At 44.0% G+C, this 17,329-nt stretch overlaps 1 protein-coding gene across 2 annotated transcripts in view; it reads right to left on the bottom strand.

Annotated features, from left to right (window-relative positions):
* Positions 1–16,619, bottom strand: part of LOC135204739 (gastrula zinc finger protein XlCGF7.1-like) — a 61,821-nt gene extending 45,202 nt beyond the window's left edge. For both annotated transcript variants that reach the window (XR_010312321.1, XM_064234896.1), the window contains exon 1: positions 16,373–16,619. The gene's annotated coding sequence lies outside the window, so the exon portion shown is untranslated. The remainder of the gene's footprint in view (positions 1–16,372) is intronic.
* Positions 16,620–17,329: the final 710 nt, after the last annotated feature.

The following is a 17,329-nucleotide window of genomic DNA, read 5'->3' as shown; positions in this document are numbered from 1 at the left end:
CTTCAAAGCTAACCAGAAGTCCACGTCTCTCCAAACTATCTTCATTGATGAAGAGAGAACTAACTCGGATAAGGCCAAACTGTCTGAAGCGGGTTTCCTCATGAGGAAAGTCAAAGCTGGGGATACTGGAGCTGCAGGATAGAAAAAATCTGGAAAGTTGTTAAGAAAATAGCTCAACAACATGGAATAGGAAGACAAACGAGATGCATCCTGTTCCTCTTCCTCCTCATCTGAAGAGATAGGCGGTAATGCCACATCTTCCATTTTGGAATGTGTTGGAGCTTTCTGCAAAAGAGACATGATATCATCCATCTGTTGTTTAACCCTCTTACGCCGATTGGACGTATTAAACGTCGAGTCAAAATGTCTCCCGTATGCCGATTGGACGTACCATACGTCGACTCAAAAAAGTTTTTTTTAAAATTCGCGGAAAAATACTTATAGGCCTACCAGCCGAAAACTTTTGAATCACGCGCCTTGGGGGATGCTGGGAGTTCACGGATCGAGGTGTTATTTTGTTTCAAAGCGTGACCCAAGTGCGCATGCGCGGAATCCTTCCTTCTCGCTCCAGCCAGCATCATCGTAGCATCATCCGTCAGCGATCTTTTGCCGCAATCGTGTTTGACTGAGCTTGTGCGAGACTTTGAACATTTGTGTTGGTACAGAACGTTCATAGAGATGTCTGACCGTCGTATGACGCGAAAGGCGCGTTTTACCCGTCGGAAGGGATCGTGTTAGAAGAGTTTTGGACTTGGATGCTGGCGAAGGACCCAGCACCCAACCTGACCTCGCTCCTCAACGCCGTTCTGTGCGACCACGTGTCGATGAAAGTGCTTCGAATGTGTCTCATTTGCCGTTAGTAACCCCAAGGAAGCATCGTGCCGTCCTTAGGGGCATTCGTAGGAATTTGGGAGGGCTCAAACCAAGGGACATTGACGATTATTTATCGGAGCTCGATCGAGAGCATTTGGCAAGTCCACATTTTGATGGCGGTTGGTCATCCAGTGACGAGGACATTACTCCCGATCATAGTGATGACGAGGATTATTTGCCCCCAATGTCCGTTCGAGGGTCACATCCCGAAAGTGAACTAGAATTTAGTAGGTTTAGTGCTTATGAGGGGGAATCTGAGGAGGGGGAGGACGATGATTTAGGATCAAGTTTTGTTGGCGATGATGATGGGGATACAGAAAGCGAAGGCTTGAGTGAGGGAGATGGGCCAGTGAGGGGGGTTCGTGTGGGAAATCGTGCCCGCGCTCGTGCCCGCGCGCGCAGGGGCACGTAGAAGGTCGGATAGTCGTGCTAGCCTAGGGTCGTCCGAGAGCGACGATGGGTGGACAGAGGACCCCACACCACCTACCATGCATCCATTTACGGCAAATCCTGGGCTCACCGTACCTGTTCCCCTGACTGCTCTGGGTTTTGTTCAGCTTTTCCTTACGCGGGAATTGCTGGAGTACCTGGTAGCAGAGACGGCGGACTACGCCAGGTATTGCCGTGATGAACTACGCACGACATTATCATATCACTGGCGAGGCTGCAACCTCCCTGACATGGCGCATTTTTTAGGGCTCCACGTTTTTTTTGGATTGATTCCTGCTGCCGACGTCAGGATGTATTGGAGGCGTAATTTTTTTTTTAAGTACGCCCAATGTGCCCGGCATTATGCCCCGTGATACTTTCCTGGCGTTAGACAGATATTTCAACGCCTTCAACCGAAGGGCCATACCCCGGAATAACTCTGATCGCCTCATTTTAGTGCGCCCAGTGTTGGAATATATTCTTGAACGCTGTAAAACTCTCGTGATTCCTGGAAAGAACCTTTCTTTAGATGAGGGGATGATGCCTTACAAAGGACGTCTAAGCATCAAAGTGTATAACCCCAAGAAGCCGAAGAAATATGGCGTGAAATTTTTTTTTATTACCGAGGCCAACACTGGCTACGTCATGGACTTTTCGGTGTATTCCGGGGTCTTCTCCACGATGCATGAAACTGTTTTCGGGCTTGTGGATCGTTTCCGTAACCAGGGATACCACCTGTTTATGGATAATTATTATAACTCGGTATCCCTGGCCCAGGAACTGTATGATGCAGGTGTTCACGTCAGTGGTACCCTTTGGTTGGTGCGTGGGGCCCCGAATTCCCTCAAGAGGTACGCTAGCCATCAGCAACATCTGGCAAGAGGAAAGACACAGTGGCGGCGGAAGGGAGCTGTCTTCGTCATCTGTTGGAAGGGTGTCCGACTCGTCCCCATGATTACGACAAGCCATGAACCTGTCCAAGAGGAGATCGTGCAGCGGAAGAAGACGCGTCGACAGGGCCGAGTTGAGTATGAGCAGTTTCGTGTAGAGCGCCCTACCGTCATTGGGCACTACAATAGGCACATGGGAGGAGTTGATCTCTTTGATCAACTCATCCAATATTATCCCTTCGCCAGGAGAACCAGGAGATGGACCCAAAAGCTCCTGAAATACATTCTGCAGTTGGCCCTCCAAAATGCCTACGTACTCTACTGTGGGTACTACGGTCCCGATCTACGGAGGATGAGCCACTGACAGTTCCTCGAGGCAGCCGGGGAAGCCCTCATCAACTTTGATCCCAATGAGTGGCCTTCCATTCTGGCCCCCTGGCCCCCTAGCCCCGAGCTATAGATCTACCCATAGAGGAAAGGGCAGACCTTAGGGGTGCCTACTTCGGTCATCCCTGCTGCCGACGCCCCGCTGGCTGACGCCCCTGCTGCCGCCGCCCCTGCTGCGACGCCCTGCTGCTGACGCCCCTGCCCCTGCCGCCGCTGCTGTACGCCCCTGCTGCTGCCGCCCCTGCTGACAGCCCCACCGCGCCCGCTTCTCGTTGGGTAGTGGACCCTCCGTGTCGGCTGATGCGATGGGATCACACATTGGATCTCCTAGAAGGGCGCAGGCAGAAACGGTGCCGGGTGTGCCATATGAATGGCAGAAGAGAGACACCGGTTCTTCTGTCGCACCTGCAAGATAGCTCTATGCAGGTTCGGGGAGTGTGAACGCAAATACCACACGTGCGGTCTTCTATTGGAGTGCGACTCAGCGGCGGTCAAGGAAGGGCGCACGGAACCGCGCCCTATCCCAGCGGCCGTAAGGGCGCGCGTCTCCCTCCTCCACCTGTACCTCGTCATGTCGAGAGGAAAAAAATGCAAGACTCTTCAATGGAGGAGGGAGAAAACAAGAACAGAACGAAGAGTCAGGATCAGGAGTGAGTATTCTGCATTTGTTTTATATTTATTTTTTTTATTTATTTTCAAGTTTTTATATCTCAGTATCTATGCATGAATACGATATTTCATTGTATGCAAAAAGAAAAGTGTCACCTGCATTCCTTTTATTTATTTAGTATTCGTACCAGAATCGGAAAATGTAATAAATAAAGAAACACACACACACACACACACACACACATATATATATATATATATATATATATAATATATATATAAATATATATATCTATATATATATATATATATATATCTATATATATATGATATATATATAATATATATAATATATTATTATATATAAATATATATATATATTATATAATATATAATTTATATTATATATTATATAATAGATATATCTATATATAGATATATATATATATATATATATTATATATATAATATATATATATATATATATACTTATTATATATATTATATAGATATATTATATATATTTTATATATTTATATAATATATATATCTTTATTTTTTTTTATGTTGGTATTTTTGGGTAAGCAAAATACATAACAGTCTAGTAATCTTCATTTATTTATCTTCATTTTGAAATAAATTTGAAGTCTCTAGAACAATATTGTGATTTATGGTGAATTTTTGAAAAAAATATCTTTCTTCCCTCCGCGCGCCGCTTCGCGGCCGAAAATCTCCGAAATGCGTAGATCGTATTATCCTAATATTTGCTCCTTTTCATATTAGCCGTTTTATAGAGTTTTATATATCAAAATGTGCGCAAATTCATGAAGAATACAACAAAAAATAATTAAAGGTTGTAGCTTTTCTCATATCTGAAATATCTGCATATAAATTACGATAATTGGAAAAAAAACTACATATGGTCAACTTTGACGTAATCGAAATGGTCAAAAAAACGCAATTGTAAGCTAAATCTCTTACGGCCTAGTACTATTCATTTATTTATATTCATTTTGAAACAAATTTGAAGTCTCTAGAACAATATTGTGATTTATGGTGAATTTTTAAAAAAAATATCTTTCTTCCCTCCGCGCGCCGCTTCGCGGCCGAAAAATCTCCGAAATACGAGATCGCATTATCTAATATTTGCTCCTTTTCATATTAGCCGTTTTTATTATAACAGTTTCATATATCAAAATGTGCGTAAATTCATGAAGAATACAACAAAAAATAATTAAAGCTTGTAGCTTTTCTCATTTCTGAAATACCTGCATATAAATTACGATAATTGGAAAAAAAACTATGTACGGTCAATTTGATGCAATGGAAATGGTCGAAAAACGTAATTGTAAGCTAAATCTCTTACGACCTAGTAATATTCATTTATTTATCTTAATTTTGAAACAGATTTGAAGTCTCTAGAACAATATCGTGATTTATGGTGAATTTCTGAAAAAAATATCTTTCTTCCCTCCACGCGCCGCTTCGCGGCCGAAAATCTCCGAAATGCATAGATCGCATTATCCTAATATTCTCTCCTTTTCATATTAGCCGTTTTATACAGTTTTATATATCAAAATGTGTGAAAATTCATGACAAATACAACAAAAAATAATTAAAGGTTGTAGCTTTTCTCATTTCTGAAATATCTGCATATAATTTACGATAATTGGAAAAAAAACTACATACGGTCAAATTTGACGCAATCGAAATGGTCGAAAAACGTAATTGTAAGCTAAATCTCTTATGGTCTAGTAATATTCATTTATTTATTATCTTAATTTTGAAACAAATTTGAAGTCTCTAGAACAATATTGTGAGTATGGCGAATTTCTGAAAAAAATATCTTTCTTCCCTCCGCTCGCCGCTTCGCGGCTGAAAATCTCCGAAATGCGTAGATCGCATTATCCTAATATTTGCTCCTTTTCATATTAGCCGTTTTATAGAGTTTTATATATCAAAATGTGCGCAAATTCATGACAAATACAACAAAAAATAATTAAAGGTTGTAGCTTTTTTCATATCTGAAATATCTGCATATAAATTACGATAATTGGAAAAAAAACTACGTACGGTCAACTTTGACGCAATCGAAATGGTCGAAAAACGTAATAGTAAGCTAAATCTCTTACGGCCTAGTAATATTCATTTATTTATCTTCATTTTGAAACAAATTTGAAGTCTCTAGAACAATATTGTGATTTATGGTGAATTTCTGAAAAAAATATCTTTCTTCCCTCCGCACGCCGTTTCGCGGCCGAAAATCTCCGAAATGCGTAGATCGCATTATCCTAATATTTGCTCCTTTTCATATTAGCCGTTTTATACAGTTTTATATATCATAATGTGCGTAAATTCATGAAGAATACAACAAAAAAAATAATTAAAGAGGTTGTAGCTCTTTTCTCATTTCTGAAATATCTGCATATAATTACGATAATTGGAAAAAATACTACGTACGGTCAACTTTGACACAATTGAAATGGTCAAAAACAAAAAAACGTAATTGTAAGCTAAATCTCTTACGGCTTAGTAATATTCATTTATTTATCTTCATTTTGAAACAAATTTGAAGTCTCTAGAACAATATTGTGAATTATGGTGAATTTCTGAAAAAATATCTTTCTTCCGTCCGCGCGCCGCTTCGCGGCCGAAAATCTCCGAAATGCGTAGATCGCATTATCCTAATATTTGCTCCTTTTCATATTAGCCGTTTTATAGAGTTTCATATATCAAAATGTGCGCAAATTCATGAAGAATACAACAAAAAATAATGAAAGGTTGTAGCTGTTTCCATTTCCGAAATATGTCCATATAAAAAAAATATATAAAAATTTCGACATTAGGTCAACTATAACTCGTCCGAAATGGTCAAAATCTGCAATTTTAATCTAAAACTCTTGCAGTATCATAATATTCAATCATTCTTCTTAATTCTGAAACAAATTGGAAGTCTCTAGAACAATATTGTGATTTACGGTGAATTTTTGAAAAAAATATTTTTTTGCGTCCGCGCATTACGAATTCGTACATCATTTTGTGATAATATTTTTCCGATGTTGCTTTTATTGTTTTACAATGTATTATATATCAAAATGATTGCAATTTAGTGTACAATACAACGCAAAAAAAAGTAACTGGTTAGCTTTGACCGTTTTCTGCACAGCGTGATTTGAATACAATTATGTATGAATTTTTTTTTTTTGCTACCATATATCGCATTATTTACATATGATAATGATATTATTTTTCATTTCTGATGGTTGCATTCTAAACTTCAGGCAATGACAAAAAAAGGAGCCAAAAATGAACTCTTAATCTTCAAAACTACACGCGCTGTGATTTTTTGAAAAAATTATTTTTTCCACTTCCGCGCTCACTCCAAACCGGGCCCGGCATACGGGAGACGTTTTGATTTTTAGGGCTTCGGCGTAAGAGGGTTAAGTGGAGTGAGCAAAGAATCGGGAGTTGAAGAATACGACCGAGAGCGAGGCAAAACCGCGCTTAACTCAGCTGTTGGGGAAGACGGGGGCATACCAACTGGTGCCGAATGTTCAGCCGAACAAGAGCCCCGTACGGGTTCTGGAGCGCTATGTCCAAGAGTCCAAGGTAAATCCAGGACAGGTTGGGATTTTGAGGCCGACAAAATTTGCCCTGAAGATCCAAGCAAGGGAACGACTCCGGGCTGTCCCAGGCAGAACGAGGGAGAGGAGCCGATGGAGCAGGAGGCAACATCGCATAACTGCCCGAAGGTTGCAGACAGAGGACATTGTCTTTAGTCCTCTTAGAAGGAGGAGGAGACTTATCCATATCCTTGGGCTGCCCCTTGAGGGGGCGTGAAACATCTTGAAACTGCTCATGACAACTCTTGTTGGGAGTCGAGCCGTCTGACTCTGACAGATCATGAACACCATAAGAGACACCTTTCCAGCGGCGCTCTGTCGACAATGCCACTAGTCTCCCTTAGACCTCTGGTATGTCTTCTCCCCGGTGTGGGGGAGCGGGACGGTGATATTCATCTAGGAGCACCGGTGGGCCAGACAGCCACCTCTACACAATCACTGTGCACTGCACTAACACTATATTGATTGCCTTTTTCCATTAAGGCTTTAACAGAAGCACCAAGTTCCATCATCATACCTGCTAAAAATTCAAATTCTGACTCGAGGCTGCAATGGTGTTGGGATCAGGAGTAAGCAAGCCTGGAATAGGAGTTAATGGCAAAGAGAGCAGGAGGAGAAAGGACTGAAGAAGCAACAGGAATTACAGGCAAAACAATCATGCCATCTTCTACTAATTCAGCAGCCTGAACATCATCTAAACTAGATTTAATTTCAGCCCTAACAGCTGCTCTTCTCTTTCTGTTCTTATCCATCTTGTCCTGATGGGACCTAAAAATTTACCATTGCTTGTCATCCCATTCACAACATTCAGCACAAGTGATTTCTTTCTTGCACTCTTGACCTCTACATTTACTACATCTGGTATGTGGATCATCACAAGATTTAGCTAACCTGGTCTTAAAATCATCCACACAAAACCAAACACTAGTTCTCATACAATCAAACATATTTGAAAGAATGTGCTATCACAAAACAAAACAGAGAACTTCACCAAGAACTCTGAGCTCATCAACACAATACGCTGATGAAGGCTGCCTAAAACTACTGATGTTCACCGGGAGCCGGCAGAATACGAATTGAAGCTCTCTGCCAAGTTGTTCCCTATATAAGCCCCGGTAGTGGGCGGGGCATTCCAGCTAAACCGTAACCAGCATTTGCGCTACCGTAGATTTTCAATTGTTAGGCTGCCGTAGGTAGGAAGCTCTTAGCTATATAATTACTGGGTAAGTTCCATGTAAAAAACAAGTTTTGGTGAGCAGTATAGAAGTTTGAGGCAGAAAAGTAATACAAAAAAGAAGAGGCTCAATTATAAAACAGGAGGAGAAGTTTAAATATCACAATTTTTACAATTAAATTGTATTTTCCTAACTATACACACCTGAGGTTGTAAGAGAATAACAACAAGGTAGTTAGGCGGCACCTGCTTGTCCGATAGTTGGGAGTCCCGCCCGACCAGACGTAAACTTTCCAATTTGCTTTAGGCCCGGGAACAGATTGAGGGGTGGCATGAGGTGGGCAAAAATGCAAAGGACCTCAAGTTTGTATAGTTAGAAAAAATATAATTTACTTTTAAAAGTTGTGATTTGATCCTACACGTAATACAAACCATCGGTCCTTTACATAATTACATAAGGAAGACTCACTGATTGGTTGGTGAAATCTGATAGAGTCTTGTGAACAGACTGGTGTTCACCCAACCAAGATTACCACCCTGGTCATATGACCAAGGGGTGGTGGGGGGGGAGGGGGGGAATCTTGCCTCTGTCCAATTGATCGAGGTATGAGAACTGCGAGACCAATGGCCAGACCTCTGGACCAATTCATAAGAGGGAGCCAAATTCCTCTTATGAATAGCAAACAAGAACTTATAGTCGGAAGTAAGAAGACAAATATACAAGTATTGGGTTTGTCTTATGACAATGTCCTCTTCCCCCTTGTTAGGGAAGGGACGGATATGTGCTTCTATACCCTAATGAAAGGGAAAGAAAGGAACTTAGTAATATAGCTTACCTGCATCGACTGCCCTTTCCAGCATGTGACGACTGCAGCTCTCTGCCCATAGGAAGAAAGAAGAATGAAGGAGGAAGAGAAGCTAGTCACACACTCATTCGCAACCATTCATACATTTACACAAGACGAGATGTAACTTTATCCAGTCAGAGGAGTTGGGTAAGCTACACAACTTGTTGAGCAGCCACCACAGGTCCCAAGGAAAAGGTATCCAAGGGCCTATGGGCAATATCCTAAAGTTAGAAGGAGGTGAAGGTGGTGTGGTTGGACCAAACCCCTGCCTTGTGTACCTGTGAAACTGACAGGTTCTTGCAGAACGCAAGGGTAGGACTAGTACCTCTGACTCTGTGGGCTCTCGGACGAAAGGTGTCAAACCTCCCTTTCGAGGAGTATGCTTTCCTGATCACCTCACGAAGCCAAAAAGAGGTAGTGTTTAGACACCTCTTTCTTGGTCAACCTGGTGCTAATGAAGAGGAGTTGACACTCAGGCCGGACATGCTGAGTTCTCTTCATATAGCGCCGTAGCACTCTAATGGGACAAACTAGCGTCTCGTCTGGGTCATTTCCGCAAAAGTCCTCTAGGGAGGGGATCGTAAAGGACTCGAATCTATCATCAGGGACCAAAGGATTCTTAGTCTTCACTACAAAATTGGGGATGAAATCGAGCATAAGAGATCCCCATCCCCTCAAATGTTTAACATTGTAAGAGAGACCATGAAACTCACTTAGTCTCTTCGTTGATGCCAGGGCCAGAAAAAAGATGGTCTTAAGGGTTAGATCACTGTCTGATGGCTCTCAGAGAGGCTCGTACGGTTCACGAATCAAGCTCCTTCCTCCTAAGAAGAGATATTTCCATTGAAAAGGAAACATCCACTCCTTGCAGTTTCAGGACCAAGGCCAAGGCAGACCTGTAGCCCTTAACTGCAGAGGCAGAGAGGAGCTTCTCTTGGCGAAGAAAGACTAGGAAATCCACGATCTGTTGAAAAGTGGCTTTGAGCGGACACCAATCACAGAAGATGGACCATTTTCCCTGGTACACTTCTGCAGAGGACTGTCTGCAGTATCCCACCATCTCTGTTGCTGCTCGGCGAGAAAATCCTCTTTCTTGCAAGAGATGGTGGATAGCCTGAATAACTGCCAGCCATGAAGACACAGGGACCGTACTGCCAAGTGGTACCATTCTATGTGCGGTTGACACAGAATGTTGTGCCACGGGGGAATCTCTCGTGGTGCCCCGGAGAGAAGAGCCAACAGGTCAGGATATGAGCCACCAGGATCATCCGAGGATTGCTGGTGACCAGCACTTCGAAGTTGTCCCACGGATGTTGGATCGCGTCCTCTGCAGCTGCCCATGGGTCTGGCACGACAGCGAAGAAAACTGGAAGTTTTCTGTTGTGCCAGGTAGTGAACAGGTCTACCACTGGACAACCCCATAGGTTGAACGGCCTTTCTGCCACATCTGGGTGTAAAACCATTCGGTCCCTATCACCTGATTCTGACGGCTGAGCTTGTCTCCCACTACATTCCTGTTGCCTTGAATGTATTTGGCTGACAGCTATACTGAGTGTGCTGCAGCCCACTTGTGCACCTGCACTGTCAACTGATGCAATGGAAGAGACACCAGGCCTATCTGTCTGCTGACATATGTCCACCACTATGGTGTCGCTCATCAACACCATGGAGTGTCCCATCAATCTATCCCGGAACTCTTGGAGGGCTAAGAAAGCTGCCTTTAGTTCCAGAACGTTGATATGAAGGTGCTAGTCATGTCGATTCCACACCCCTGCAGTCAGCAACTCCTCCAGGTGTGCGCCTGAACCCTCATTCGATGCATCCAAGAACAGAAGCATGTCTGGAGGGGGAGTGTGCAACTCCACTCCTATTAAGAGTTTCCAGTCGTCTAGGCACCAGGCTAAATCCTTCCTCACTTCCTCTGTTAGAGGAATGAGGAATGATTGAGGATCCCGAGCTTGTAACCAACACTCCTTCAGTCTCCATTGCAGAGACCGCAGGTGAAAACGCCTGTGAGGGACTAACTTCTCTAGTGATGACAGGTGGCCTATCACGACCTGCCAAAGCTGAATTAGCTGTTCCTGTCAAGACAAACAGTTAAACTGCCTTCCTGAATTTGCTGATCCTCGAGTCTGTGGGGAAGACTCGTGCTGCTTCCGTGTCGATCAGCATTCCCAGGTATTTTATCCTCTGGTTGGGAATGAGATCCGACTTTTCAAATTTACCATGATCCCTAGATCGTGACGAAAATTGAGAAGTCAATCCCTGTCCTATAGCAACTGCAAGAGCGAGCTTGCCAGGACTAGCCAGCTGTCCAGATACCTAAAGAGGCATATCCCGACCAAGTGGGCACAAGCTGACACCAAGGTGAACACTCGTGCGAACATCTGAGCGGCTGGCAAAAGTCTGAAACAAAGTGCCCTGAATTGGAACATCGTCCCCTCTAGGATAAAGCAAAGGTACTTCCTGGAGGACTGTTGGATGGGTATCTGAAAATATGCATCCTTCAGGTCCACCAAAAGCATAAAGTCATTCTCCCTGATAGAGGAGAGCACGGAACATGTCGTCTCCATCTTGAACCAAGTATGGCGAACGAATCGGTTCAGGGGAGAGAGATCTATCACTGGTCTCCAGCCCCCTGTAGTCTTCTCCACCTGGAAAAGTCGGCTGTAGAACCTTAGTGATGGATCTCGAACGACTTCCACAGCTATCTTGCTCAGCATTGATAGCACTTCTTTCGGTGCCATATCCTTGGCAGAACCAGGGATGTATGTCTGAAGTTGGATGGACAGCCAGTGAAGGGTGGGCTCAACTCGAATGGAAGAAAATACCCCTCCTGAAGGACATCTACAAGCATGAGACAGCCCGGTTGCCTTGGCAACTGCCTGGTGGACAAGACGATCGCTGCCTTCAGCTCCATGCTTGTCTACCGCAGCATCCACCATCTCTCTAGGAAAGAGAGAGGAACCCAGCAACCTAAGGCGACTCTGGGCCGACTGACCTGGTTATACGATTTAGGACAGCATCCCTCCTCCTAAGAACAAGGTTGACCCACAGGTTTGTAGTCTGGTGGCCCAGGTAGGAAATGGCCCTACCACCAGAATGACAAAGTCTCCCAAAAGCCGAGTCTTCTCTGGAAGCTATTGGTCCTAAAGAAGCAGTGACTTTGGATACTGTGAGGGACCACAGATCCAACTAGGAGATGGCCTGGATAGCTGCCATAGCGGTAACCTCCAAAGGTGTTTTGGGCCTGGTGAACAATCTTGTCTCGGGGCAAGAGAGTTCACTTAGGGCCAACAGATCGGACAAGCTGCTTCCCCCTCCTTTACCTCGACAGAGGTGATTCTACTTGCCTCTGCAGCACCTTCTGTCAGAGAACCTTTGGTTCGCACAGCATGAGGCAAGCCGGGAGTTAGCCGTACTAGCTCTGGGTCAACCTGTTTGGTCAGCAAAGGGTTCTCTGAGGGCAAGTAAAATCGCCTCTGTCAAGGTAGAGGAGGGGGAAACAGCTTGCCTGACCTGTTGGCCCTAAGTGAACTCTCTTGCCCCGAGACAAGATTGTTCATCTGGCCCAACACACCTTCAGACAAGGAAGACCAAGGTAACCCCACAGAAGCTCTGGGTTCCTTATTAGGACCCCAGAACGACTCTAACTGTGAAGGACAGTCAGAGGGAGCTACCATCTATCCTTCCCCTAGGTCATTGTGCTGACGAATCAGCGCAATGACCTCCGCAAAAGACCTCTGAATCTCGGGAGTGACTGCGTCCCGAGGGGAAGGACCGTCAAGTCCTTCCAGGGCGAGTCCCTCGCCTGATTCTCTTCCTTCAAAGGGAAGAGCCTTGACAGACAGTTCATGATCTCCTCGAACCAATTAAGCGTACGACATCTCAGGTCCTAAGACCAAACAGGGAACATACACTCTCATGGCCGAACTGTGAGGATAACACTCCCCATGGTTCCCCCTGGTCGCGTCGCTCCTCCTGGTGTATCCCAAGGAAGTTGAAGGGAAAGGTGAGGATGATCCAACGCTCCCCCTCGGTCTGCTAGCAGAACTAGCAGATGGAGCAGGCCGTGAATGATCACCAACCCGCGGTGATGATCGGCTCACGGGTCTAGAGGAGTATTTTCCCTGTGGAGAAGCACTCCTCTGAGGATGGTAGCGAAATCCTCACACGTCAGGGGAAGTGCTACTCGACGCATGGACATTAGGGTCATGTTCACGTGACTGTAAATCGGGGGAAGAATAGCGTTCACCACCATGACTAGAGTGGGTACCGTCCCCATGACGCGTCAGTCTCCGAAGAGGCCGAAACCTCTCAAGAGGAGAGAACAAGGGACTTCCAACCAGTCTCGACACGTGCACAGTCCGGTGGGACCATTATGTCATCCCTGAGAGCCGAGCATAGCTATGTGGGCAATCGTCAGCAAGGCATAAGTCACCTGGACGACTTACCCCTTCCTTCGCGTCGTGCCTGAGTCGTGACTGTGAGTGGACTCAGCATCACCAACTCTAGCTGCACCCTCACTTGTGGATGAGCGTGCACTGGGGGAAACTCGTGGACAAAAACCCGAGACGGTCCCAATCCTAGAGGCAGGAACCTCTAGGACTAGGTGCAGACGAACAAACCGTAGCATAAACTTCTGTGTCCCCACCCTGTGCACCCATGGGGGCGGCAAGGCAGTTCCTGCTACCAAAGCAATGGGAGGAACAGTGGAAGGACCACATGTCTCACCGGAACGGCTAGACAGACCCTTAGAAGCCACGGAACACTACTTCTTGGCAGGTGGGAGATAACCTTCTTCTTCGGCAGGGTAGTCTCAGAAGTGGAGGGGCAGCAGATGACGATGACGAAGACAATGACACCTTTCGCTTCTTCTTTGACTTCTTCTTCATCAACTTCCTCAGAACAGCAATCAGATACCCCATCCAGGGTGCCACCAGGGGCGCTGACGCCACAGCAGCACTTGCACAGTCAGGAACAGGTACAGCAACAGGCATGGGAACAGAGATGGGTGGAAGATCCAGTGGGGACAGTGTCTGGGGTCTATCATAGTTGTCTGGGTGAGAGAGGACTGCATAGCCTGGAGGAGGAGGCAGAAAAGGTTCCGTCCTTGAAGTATACGGCACTGACGACATGACCATAGAAGGTGTTATTGTGGTAACATGTTGGGTATACACAAGGTGAGGTGGTGATGCATACACACGCATTGACAGAGTCGTCATTGTCCCAGTAGCCACACCAAGAATCACAGGAGCTGACAAAAATTATCCATCAGCCCATGGAGAGGAGTGCCAGGCAAACTCAACTTCACCCATGCCTGTTGCAAATCCCTGACCGCGGAGACATACACACCTGAGGGAGCAAAAGTCAGGTTAGTGGTGGTAACCCCTGTTCCCTTTGGCGGAGAAAGATCCCCCCGGAGTGAACAAAAGCTCCCGAATACAGCCCCTGGTCGGCATGCCTCCCCCCACCTTCTATGTTCAATGAATCAAACAAAGAAGCAGACGGAGACATTTCCTCTGAAGGGGAAACAGCGAGATGGGGAAGCATACGAGGAGGGAGAAAGGAAAACGAAGGATTAGCCAACAACGGAGTCAACAGGGCCGCGTAGCCCCACAAGAAAGCCTTGGAAGACTTCCCCTGAGATTGCTTCCTCCCCTCATATCTCTCCAACTGCTCTGCATACCAAGAGATACAAGTATCACAAGTATTATCTAGAGAACACTCACGCCCTCGGCACTTCATGCAGAGGACATGAAGGTCCATTTCCACTTTGAAGTGGAAACTACCGCAATTTCTGGCCCCCCGCTCCAGAGCAAATGTGTTGCAAGAATGGAGGGCGACAAGGCTTATCTAAGTTTTGGGTTTGCATCATAAAAGCAAACAAAACACAATCATTCACAAAGACACAACAAAGAAAGGTCTCACAATTCTCGATGACAGAGAGAGCAGAGAGCATGTCTGCACACAATGGCGGGCGAAAGCAAAGTGGAATGTTTACGTCTGGTCGGGTGGGACTCCCGACTAGTGAACAAGCAGTTACTGCCTAACTACCTTGTTGTTATTCTCTTATGACTGATTTCCAGCCTACGTTGAAAGTAATTCCTTATGTAAAGGACTGAGGGTTTCTATTATGTGTAGGAACAAACTTAGGATCTACTTTAAGCCAAGAGGGAGGATAATGAGACCGAAATAGACAGTAGGATAAAAGCTGTGTTGGGAAGTGGAGAGAGGTAGCTGGAGTAGCATGTGATAAGAAAGTTCCAAACAAGCTAAAAGTCAAGATCTATAGCACAGTATAAGACCAGTGTTAATGTATGGATCAGAAACATGGGCTCTAAGAAGAAAACAGGAAGTAAAGCTTGAGAGAACAGAGATGAGAAAGCTGAGGTGAATTATGGAAATATCACTGGCTGAGATTTTGGAAAATGATGAAATAAGAAAAAGGACAGGCTTACTAAAGATGACAGAGGTGATAAGAGAGACACGATTGAGATAGAACAGGCATGTGTTGAGGATGGGGAGGGAGTGAAGAGGGCTTGGGAAGAGCCTGTTGGAGGAAGAATATCGAGAGGGACACAGAGAATTAGATGGCGAGATAAAATGAAGGAAGATATGGAGGGAAGAGGTTTGGTGGAGGATGATGTCTTTAATAAGAGGCAGTGGAGAAGGTGCATCAGGCAACTGACCCCTTAATGTAGGGATAATGGTGGGAAAGATCCTTCTGGAGGTCTCTTTTCTGCAGGATCAATTCAAGGATGACGCAGCAAAGGAGATACATGCTGTTCAATGGGTAGAAAAAAAGACTGTGATCTAAAATATCTCGATGGTGTGGACAAGAAGCAGCTGACTAGAAATAGCACAAGTGGGCAAAGCAGAAGAGGGACTAGCAAGCAGGTTCTTTTATATCGTGGAGAAAAACCATAAATGAACACTAAAATCTAAATGAATGCCTCCACTAGCATCTACTTCATTAAGAAAGCAAGTGACACAATCCAACACCTTATTGCTTATCAATTTGCTCAACATTTTGATTCGCTACTCATTAGTTGCTGGCACCAAGACCAATATACCTAGAAACTTTATGACATGGACAAATTAAGGACTCTCTGGATATAAATGTTTATGCAAGATCTCAGATGCAGAAGACTAGGTTTCAGCAGACCCTGGCCCCATTTAACTATCAGTTATTAAGCCTTGGCAGGCCCCATCTACCCATGAGCTACATCTGTGAAAAGCAATATTATGCTTCACACATTGTTTGATAAATTACTAATCAAAATATTACTCTCACTCTGGTGTCATTTCTAATCAGATTATTTCTACTTTTTGGTATGTTGACATTTAAAACAGTGTCTCTGTAACATTTGAAAACTGGCAAAAATTTAATTCAGTGCATCGTGAATAACTGACAAACTGGCTTTTGAACAATGTTTTTGTGAATGACTAAAGATTCAACAAAGCTTATATCAAATACTAAATATAATTTAGGGGCGTTCTCTCTAACTTCAATTACTTCACTTTTATATTACTTACCTAGAGTATGTTGTTGAGGAAAATTAACTCGATGCTAAAGAAAACACGTTCCTTCGCAGATTATCAGAGATCATCCGTAACAAAAGAGGTTATCTGTGGCAAAGAAATGTGATCTCCATCAGCACATGGATGTTTTCTATACACAATACAGTATCAATGAGACTGTACACTAAGCACTTACAGACTTAATGCAAATGTTAGAATAATGCAGAGCAAAACATGTGTGAAAAAATCTAATGTTTCTGGGTACTTCCACATTAATATAAACTAAAAATATGTAATTTTTAAATTTCTACTTTCACATAAACATTACAAAATAAAAATGTATTGCAGAACTAGTCTAAAGCTTTATTTGCATAGGTTTACATAGACAACTTTTAAAAAATAAAGTACAATAATTCTGCAATGAAGATATATAAGTAGCATTCTAGGTTTGGTTACAATTGACTACAAAACAAAAAAAAATACTAATTTAAGTCATTTATATTTTTCCTAACATACAAACCTGAGCTCTTTACCTATGGAAATACCTTCAGCACAGCTGGAAACTGGCCATCCAATACTTAACAAGGTTTTTAGGTAATTAACTACTGGCAGTAGGGTGGGGAGTCCAACCCTTCCTTCCAGCAATGTATTCACTCAGTCTTGCCAAAATGTAGAATAACAAAACTCTGCGGAAGTTAATAACGCATTTAAGTGCAGATGAAGAATTGTGGCTTTGTCTATGTATTATGGCTTTGACCAACTTTCTACGATGTACAGGAAAGCGGTCAGCCGGAGAGTAATTTTGATTCACAGTTGTAAACGGCGCAAGCGTCTCTCTCTCTCTCTGATGGCTGTGTCTACTGGGGGACTGGGACTGTCTTCTCACTTCCATTCATATTTCGTATTCTTCAAGGTTCTTGAAACAACTTAAAATTATAAAAGATAGACGTATTGTCTTAATTATTTACAAGT

Source organism: Macrobrachium nipponense, chromosome 47 (genome assembly GCF_015104395.2).
Source record: "Macrobrachium nipponense isolate FS-2020 chromosome 47, ASM1510439v2, whole genome shotgun sequence".
Lineage (NCBI taxonomy): Eukaryota > Metazoa > Arthropoda > Malacostraca > Decapoda > Palaemonidae > Macrobrachium > Macrobrachium nipponense.
This window is presented reverse-complemented; position numbering and strand designations above follow the sequence as displayed.